This window comes from Petaurus breviceps, unplaced genomic scaffold, assembly GCF_028583685.1.
Source record: "Petaurus breviceps papuanus isolate PSGF00001 unplaced genomic scaffold, PetGlider_PUasm1.0 37, whole genome shotgun sequence".
Taxonomy (NCBI): Eukaryota; Metazoa; Chordata; class Mammalia; order Diprotodontia; family Petauridae; genus Petaurus; species Petaurus breviceps.
Window position 1 is genome coordinate 88,979,896 of NW_027186296.1, and position 5,891 is coordinate 88,985,786.

The following is a 5,891-nucleotide window of genomic DNA, read 5'->3' on the forward strand; positions in this document are numbered from 1 at the left end:
AGGCTTAGAACACAAATATTCTGACTCAGGTATAATGTTAATGGAATTTAAGGTCTTTCCACCCATTAATAGGCCTCACGTGGAGCCCATTAAGGGAAGCTTGCTTAGGGGAGGCTTGCTTATAGGAAAGCTTTCACACCTTTTGCTAATTTCTAATTAGACACTGAGTCATGAGAATTGTGATGCCTTCTGGCTCTGAGGAGTGTAAATATACTCCGAGTTGTTATTTTGTTTTGGGAGTTCGCTTATGAGAAGGACTTATGATTCCCTGGTTGAGATTGTGAGTGGCCCTATGTTCAGAGCTCCCTGCCTGGTCAGATATAAAAGCTCTCTCAATCCAGGGATGTATGTAAAGTGAATTGTTGATTCAGCAGTCAGAACCCTTGCTGTTGGTCTTTATTTCTCTGTTTGTATTTTCTCTGAAGTTCAGGGTGCTGACTTTTCCCCTGAAATAATGAATGTAATTAAAAAAAGATTATTGATCCCTTAGACAGCTACCTTTCCTAGTAAAGCAGATCTAAGAACCTGTGCTAGCAGTCATCCTGGGTATGCCAGCTTAGTTGCTGCTCTATCAGGTCAATGGTCTTTCTATAAAAGCACTTACCTCTCTGTGAGAATAATATATGTGAAATAACTTGCAAACCTATGTAAAGTTAATAAGCTAACATTAACAATACTAATAAGACAGCCATTTGCATTCAAATCAGTCTGTCAGTAAAAATTTATCAAGCATCTACTATATGTTAGACACTGGGCCAATTGCTAGGGCCACAAAGAAGGGCAAAAGCTAGCCCTGGTCCTTGAGGAGCTCATGGTCTAATGTGCAAATACATTTATCATATGTAGGCTTTCCCACAAACAAGTTCTGAAGAGGTAGAGGGAGAGCACTGGATAGCCCTGAGAACCCAAGATGGCAGAGAGGGGAAAACCAAAGGAGAACATGGGCAACAATAAAACCAGGCTCTGCCAACTTCTTAGCTTTGTTAAGTGCTGGTCTTGATTGTATCTATCTTATTCCATTTGGGATGATCTTTATGCAGAAGGCTATACACTGAGGAGAGGTTTCAGGAGGGAATAGTTGGCCACTAGGGTTAAAAGTCAGTGAAACACTGAGACACATTAGTAAACTGAAGTTTTCAATGAAGGAATATGAATTTGAAAATGTAACACTTGCAAATTTTTCACTTTTTAATGTTGACATAGACACATCCTTCAAACAACAAGGAGACAGACATTCACACAAACCACTGGGCATTTACAATAGAGTATTACTTTCTGGTGGAGTCCCTGCCTACCTTTCCTCCTGGGCAGTCATGCTGAAGGACTGCAACTCTTCAGGGTTATCTTAGTAACAATTCTCAGACTACACAGAGGTAAAGTGTAAGTGGGGAAAAGCAGGTGAGATACTAATTACTCATAATAGTTCATGTTGATCCCATTCTATTTTAGCCTGTTAAATTTAGTCCTTTTTACTTTTTCCTTCTTTCCTTCCTCCTTTTCTTCCTTCCTTCCTTCTTCTCTTTTTCTTCTTTTCTCCTATCTTGTGTTCTCTAATCTCTTCTCCTTTCTCCCTCCCACTTTCCCCCTTCCTTCCTTCCTTTCTTCCTTCCTTCCTTCTTTCCTTCCTTCCTTCCTTCCTTCCTTCCTTCCTTCCTTCCTTCCTTCCTTCCTTCCTTCCTTCCTTCCTTCATTCCTTCCTTCCTTCCCCTCCCTCTCTTCTCTCTTTCCCTCCCTTTTTTCCTTCCTTCCTCTATTTTTCTTTCTTTTCTCCCATCTGGTACTCTCTGATTTCTTCTCCTTTCTCCCTTACCCTTTTCCCTCTTCTTTCTTCCCTTTCCTTCTTTCCCTCCTTCCTCCCTGCCTTCTTCCATTTTCTCTTCCTCCTCTTCTCTCTTTTCCTTCTCTTCTCCCTTCTTGTGCTCTCTACTTTTTCCTTTCTCCCTCCCTCTTCTTTCTTCCTTCTTTCCTTCCTTGATTTTTCTCTCATCCTTCTTTTCTCCTGTCTTGTGCTCTCTGATTTCTTCTTTTTTTCTCCCACTTTCCCCCTTCCTTCCTTCCTTCCAAATATATTTATTCCTCCAGCTGTCTAAATATCTCAATTTTATCATGTCAGGACTGATCTAATACTTTATACTAGGTGCGGCTGGTTTGACTATTCCATTAAAAAATTAAACCCATCTGCCACAAACTGAAAACAGACTCAGCCCTAAAAGGAACAATAAATATTGATGACTTGAGGCATGATTGGCTTTTATGATATTTGATGACAACTGGTATCAGTTATAGAACTTACAACATAAAAACAACAAAAACCCAGGCCAGGGTGTTGCAGGTCATCAGACATTATTAAATGTCACAATAAATGCATTTACCCTTTGTCTCTAAATCAAATGCCTAAACATTTCAAGGAGATTGAGGAACAATCTAAGGGCAATGGGGGATGGGGTGGGAGAGGAGGGAATTTGACAGACTTTATGGGAAAGGATGTATATGGCAACTGTTTTCTGCTTCCAAGTCAGGAGCATTATTATTTATGCTTACTTTGGATTTAATTAATGCCAGTGAAAATATTTCTGGGAATCCCCATCTTTTTCTTCCTGCCTCCTAAGAAGAACTGCCTCCTGTAAGAACTCTCTTTTCTGTTTAGTGGCTTATTGGGAAGGTTGAACTGATCTCTTGCTCCCTCAGATCTAAGAGAGCACCTGGACAATGACCTGGCTTTGGGAGGAGACCACAGGCTTGTTAAAGGGCAAGGAGAGTTGGGAGTTTACTGGTAGGTGAAAAAACTTTGTCTCACTTGTTTATTTTCATGAACTCAGCTATGGAATCAGGACGTCTGGCCCTGAGACTCAAAGCAAATAAACTGAGGGCTGGCCTTGAACCCTGTGAGCATCTATTTATACTCACTTAAGTATAAATAGCATTTTTAAAGTAACTCTTGCCAAAATATCTATTCATTTCTATTCTGAGATCATAGAATCCTAAGGGAAGCTAAAAAGAGGGGTGGAAGCATCTATTGCTGCTTTTAATTGTATTTTTAGCATTATGGGGCTCCATTCTCTTGTTACATAAACTACTCCTGGGAACTCATTTTTATGCACAGGGTAGGTACGTTCACCCTCCCAAGCTCTCCAGCATTGTTGAGTCCATTTATGACCCAAAAGGGTTAATAGAGCTTCTAGCAGCTTATTCTCTGGAAGACCCATAGTGGCCACACTATAGAAGTGGCAAAATATACAGCCTGCTTGGGTGGAAGAGAAATCTCAGGGGAAATATGGGCGGCTTATTGGGAATGGGGTTTCTGTTATTGTTATGATCATTCCAGGACACTGAATTCAGGAGACTGAAGACATGGTCTCTGTGAAGACATGTCAAAAAAGGGAGAGGGCTTCATAGAAGAAAGGGGATCCAAGGAGGGATTGGAAAGTATAATTGTCCATAGGGTTAGTATACTAAAGTTGGGGGGGGGAGAAGTTGGGGAGGGGGCGGGTGGCCAGAGGGAGAATTAACATAGCATTAGAGCAAGGAACGAAAGAGACTGAGGTATTGGTAGAGCAGAGCTAAAGAAAGGAGGTGGTTTGTAGAGAAAAGTGCAGGCTGGGGCCAAATGTTGTAAGTCTTTGGATGAGAGCAATTGCAAACCAAACACAGGATTTATTGGGTTTTGTGGAGAACACAATCTGTGTTCAGGTTTACAAGATTTGCAGTGTTTTTCTCTTGGTGCTCTTCTTTGTGTGGTTGAGGACTGGAATGAAACTGGGATTCTTAAAAGGTCTCAAACCCAGGTTCAGACAAGCTATCTGAAATCCAAATCCTCATCCAAATGATCTTAGTCACCCAAGTCTCTGAGAAAAAAATCTGGCAGGAATCTCCCCGGAATGGACTTCCTTGTGATTTGTCCAGCAATTCCTTCCAATGGCCAAACCAGAAATACCACAGAAACCAAGGTATTTGGCAGGAGGGTTGATATTCTCGGTCTAGCCCCGGGCTGTAAGGGCAAATAGCGGTGAGAAGTGAACTGATGTCTTCTCCAAAGTTAGCTCAGGTCTTGTTGATGGTGGGTTGGGGAGAAAAGTGATGGTGGTGGTGGGACTCTTGTGAGGGTCCCAGAATCTACCACAACTAGCTTCTCCACTCTAATTTGGAGCAAGTAGGGAAGAAGGCCTATAAAACTGATGAGTTCTTCAAAACTGGCCTCCCCTCACCTAATCAGAAAAAACAGAGTTTTTCTGGTTTGAGGGAAACTGAGTTCTACTTCCTAAGTGTGTGACATTGGGCAAGTCACTTCTCCACCCAAGGATCTCAATTTTCTCATCTACAAAAGGAGATTAGACTAGTCTGTCTTGAAGTTCCTTTCTAGGCTTTGATATCCTAAGATTCTATTTTTAAGTGAGGTAAGGGAACTAGGGTTTTTCTCTAAGGAATTTTTAAAAATCAACATGTTTTCTTTTCTTTGTCAGATCTGTGGTTGAATTGCTTAAAATATTTTCCTTAAAGTAAGCATGGTTAGTCTAGTGGTGAGCCCCTCTCTCCCCCTGCATTGTGTGTGAGTGTGTGTGTGTGTGTGTGTTTAAAAAGCAAGCTTGGGATGAGGGAAGGTGTGTGTACACACACACATACATATGTGTGTGCACCTATATTACACATATATACATATATTTCACCTTCTATTTGTCAAAGTAGGAATGCATATCAGTTATTCCAGGAGACAATAAAAACAAAAAAGCATATACAATGCATAAAAGATTCAGGTATTCTGAAGCAATGTGGGACACACTTGGTTGTGTTACTTATTTGCAGGCCTGTACCCAGAACGCAGCCCAGCTCTCAGCTATTTCAGATCAGCTCTGGTGTCTGTGCTCTGGGGAACAAAGCAAAAGGTTCAGGTGTGTTTGTGGGGGAGGGAAGAGCTTTGTGTGGGTTTTAACAAACCAGTGGAAAACAAGGCATGGGCCTGATGGAGGACTTCTCCCATCCACAGTGATTAGCAACCAGCCCTTTAGGGCTTAATCATAGCAGCTTCTCTGAGCTGTTTGTGTGTGTGTGTTTCTTGGTTGTTTTATTATTTTTGCTTTATTTTTGCCTTTCCCCAGATATACGGAAGCAATAAATGCATGCTGTGCAGGGAAGAAAAAGATGAGCCAACCTTCAGAAGTCCTGACTGACTGTGCCAGTCTCCAGGCTGCCTGCAATGGAAAATTTTTTAGAAGCATTTATTTTCTGACACTCTGTCCTCACCTGAAGGCATGTTGGCCTTTTCCATGCCTGAACATCAACCCAAGGTTTAGATATTGGTGAACATAAAAGGCTGACCAAAGACTGCTTGCTGACTTTGGCAGCTACATCCTGACAACAACTGCAAAATGGCCTCACACAGGGCCACAGAGGAACTCTCCCCACCTGAGAGCATCTCTCTGAGCCCCGATCCCCAGAGAGAGACCTCCTGTTAGTGACTGCTCTCTTACTTTTGAATCCATTGGAGACAGTGCCAGACTTTAGTGGCAGCTGAAAGACTCAGACTAGGAGTGAGAAAATGTGAACTTGACTCCTCTGTCCGTCCCATGTGTGACTCCACGCACCTCATTTTCTCCCTCTACAAAATGTCTTACCTGCTATGATAGATTTGAGTGATAAAATATGTCTTTCTCACATATGTAACTCAGGATGAATGGATGAATGAGTGAATGAAAAAAAAAGCATTTAAGATCCTACTATGTATCTGACTCTGTGGTAGGCACAGAGAATGTAATACAAAAGTGAGAAATCCAAACAATCAATAAACATTTATTAAGACTTACTATGTGCCTGACTCCTGCTAAACATGGGGAATACAATGCAAAAGTAAGACACACCAATCAATCAATAAACATTTATTAAGACCTACTATGTGC

General features: G+C 41.5%; 1 long non-coding RNA gene across 1 annotated transcript; it reads left to right on the forward strand.

Annotated features, from left to right (window-relative positions):
- Positions 1-2,325: 2,325 nt before the first annotated feature.
- On the forward strand, positions 2,326-5,795 carry LOC138168651 (uncharacterized). Its single transcript, XR_011170172.1, has 2 exons — positions 2,326-2,773; positions 5,094-5,795. It is a non-coding gene; the product is annotated as an uncharacterized lncRNA (long non-coding RNA).
- The last annotated feature ends 96 nt before the right edge of the window (positions 5,796-5,891 follow it).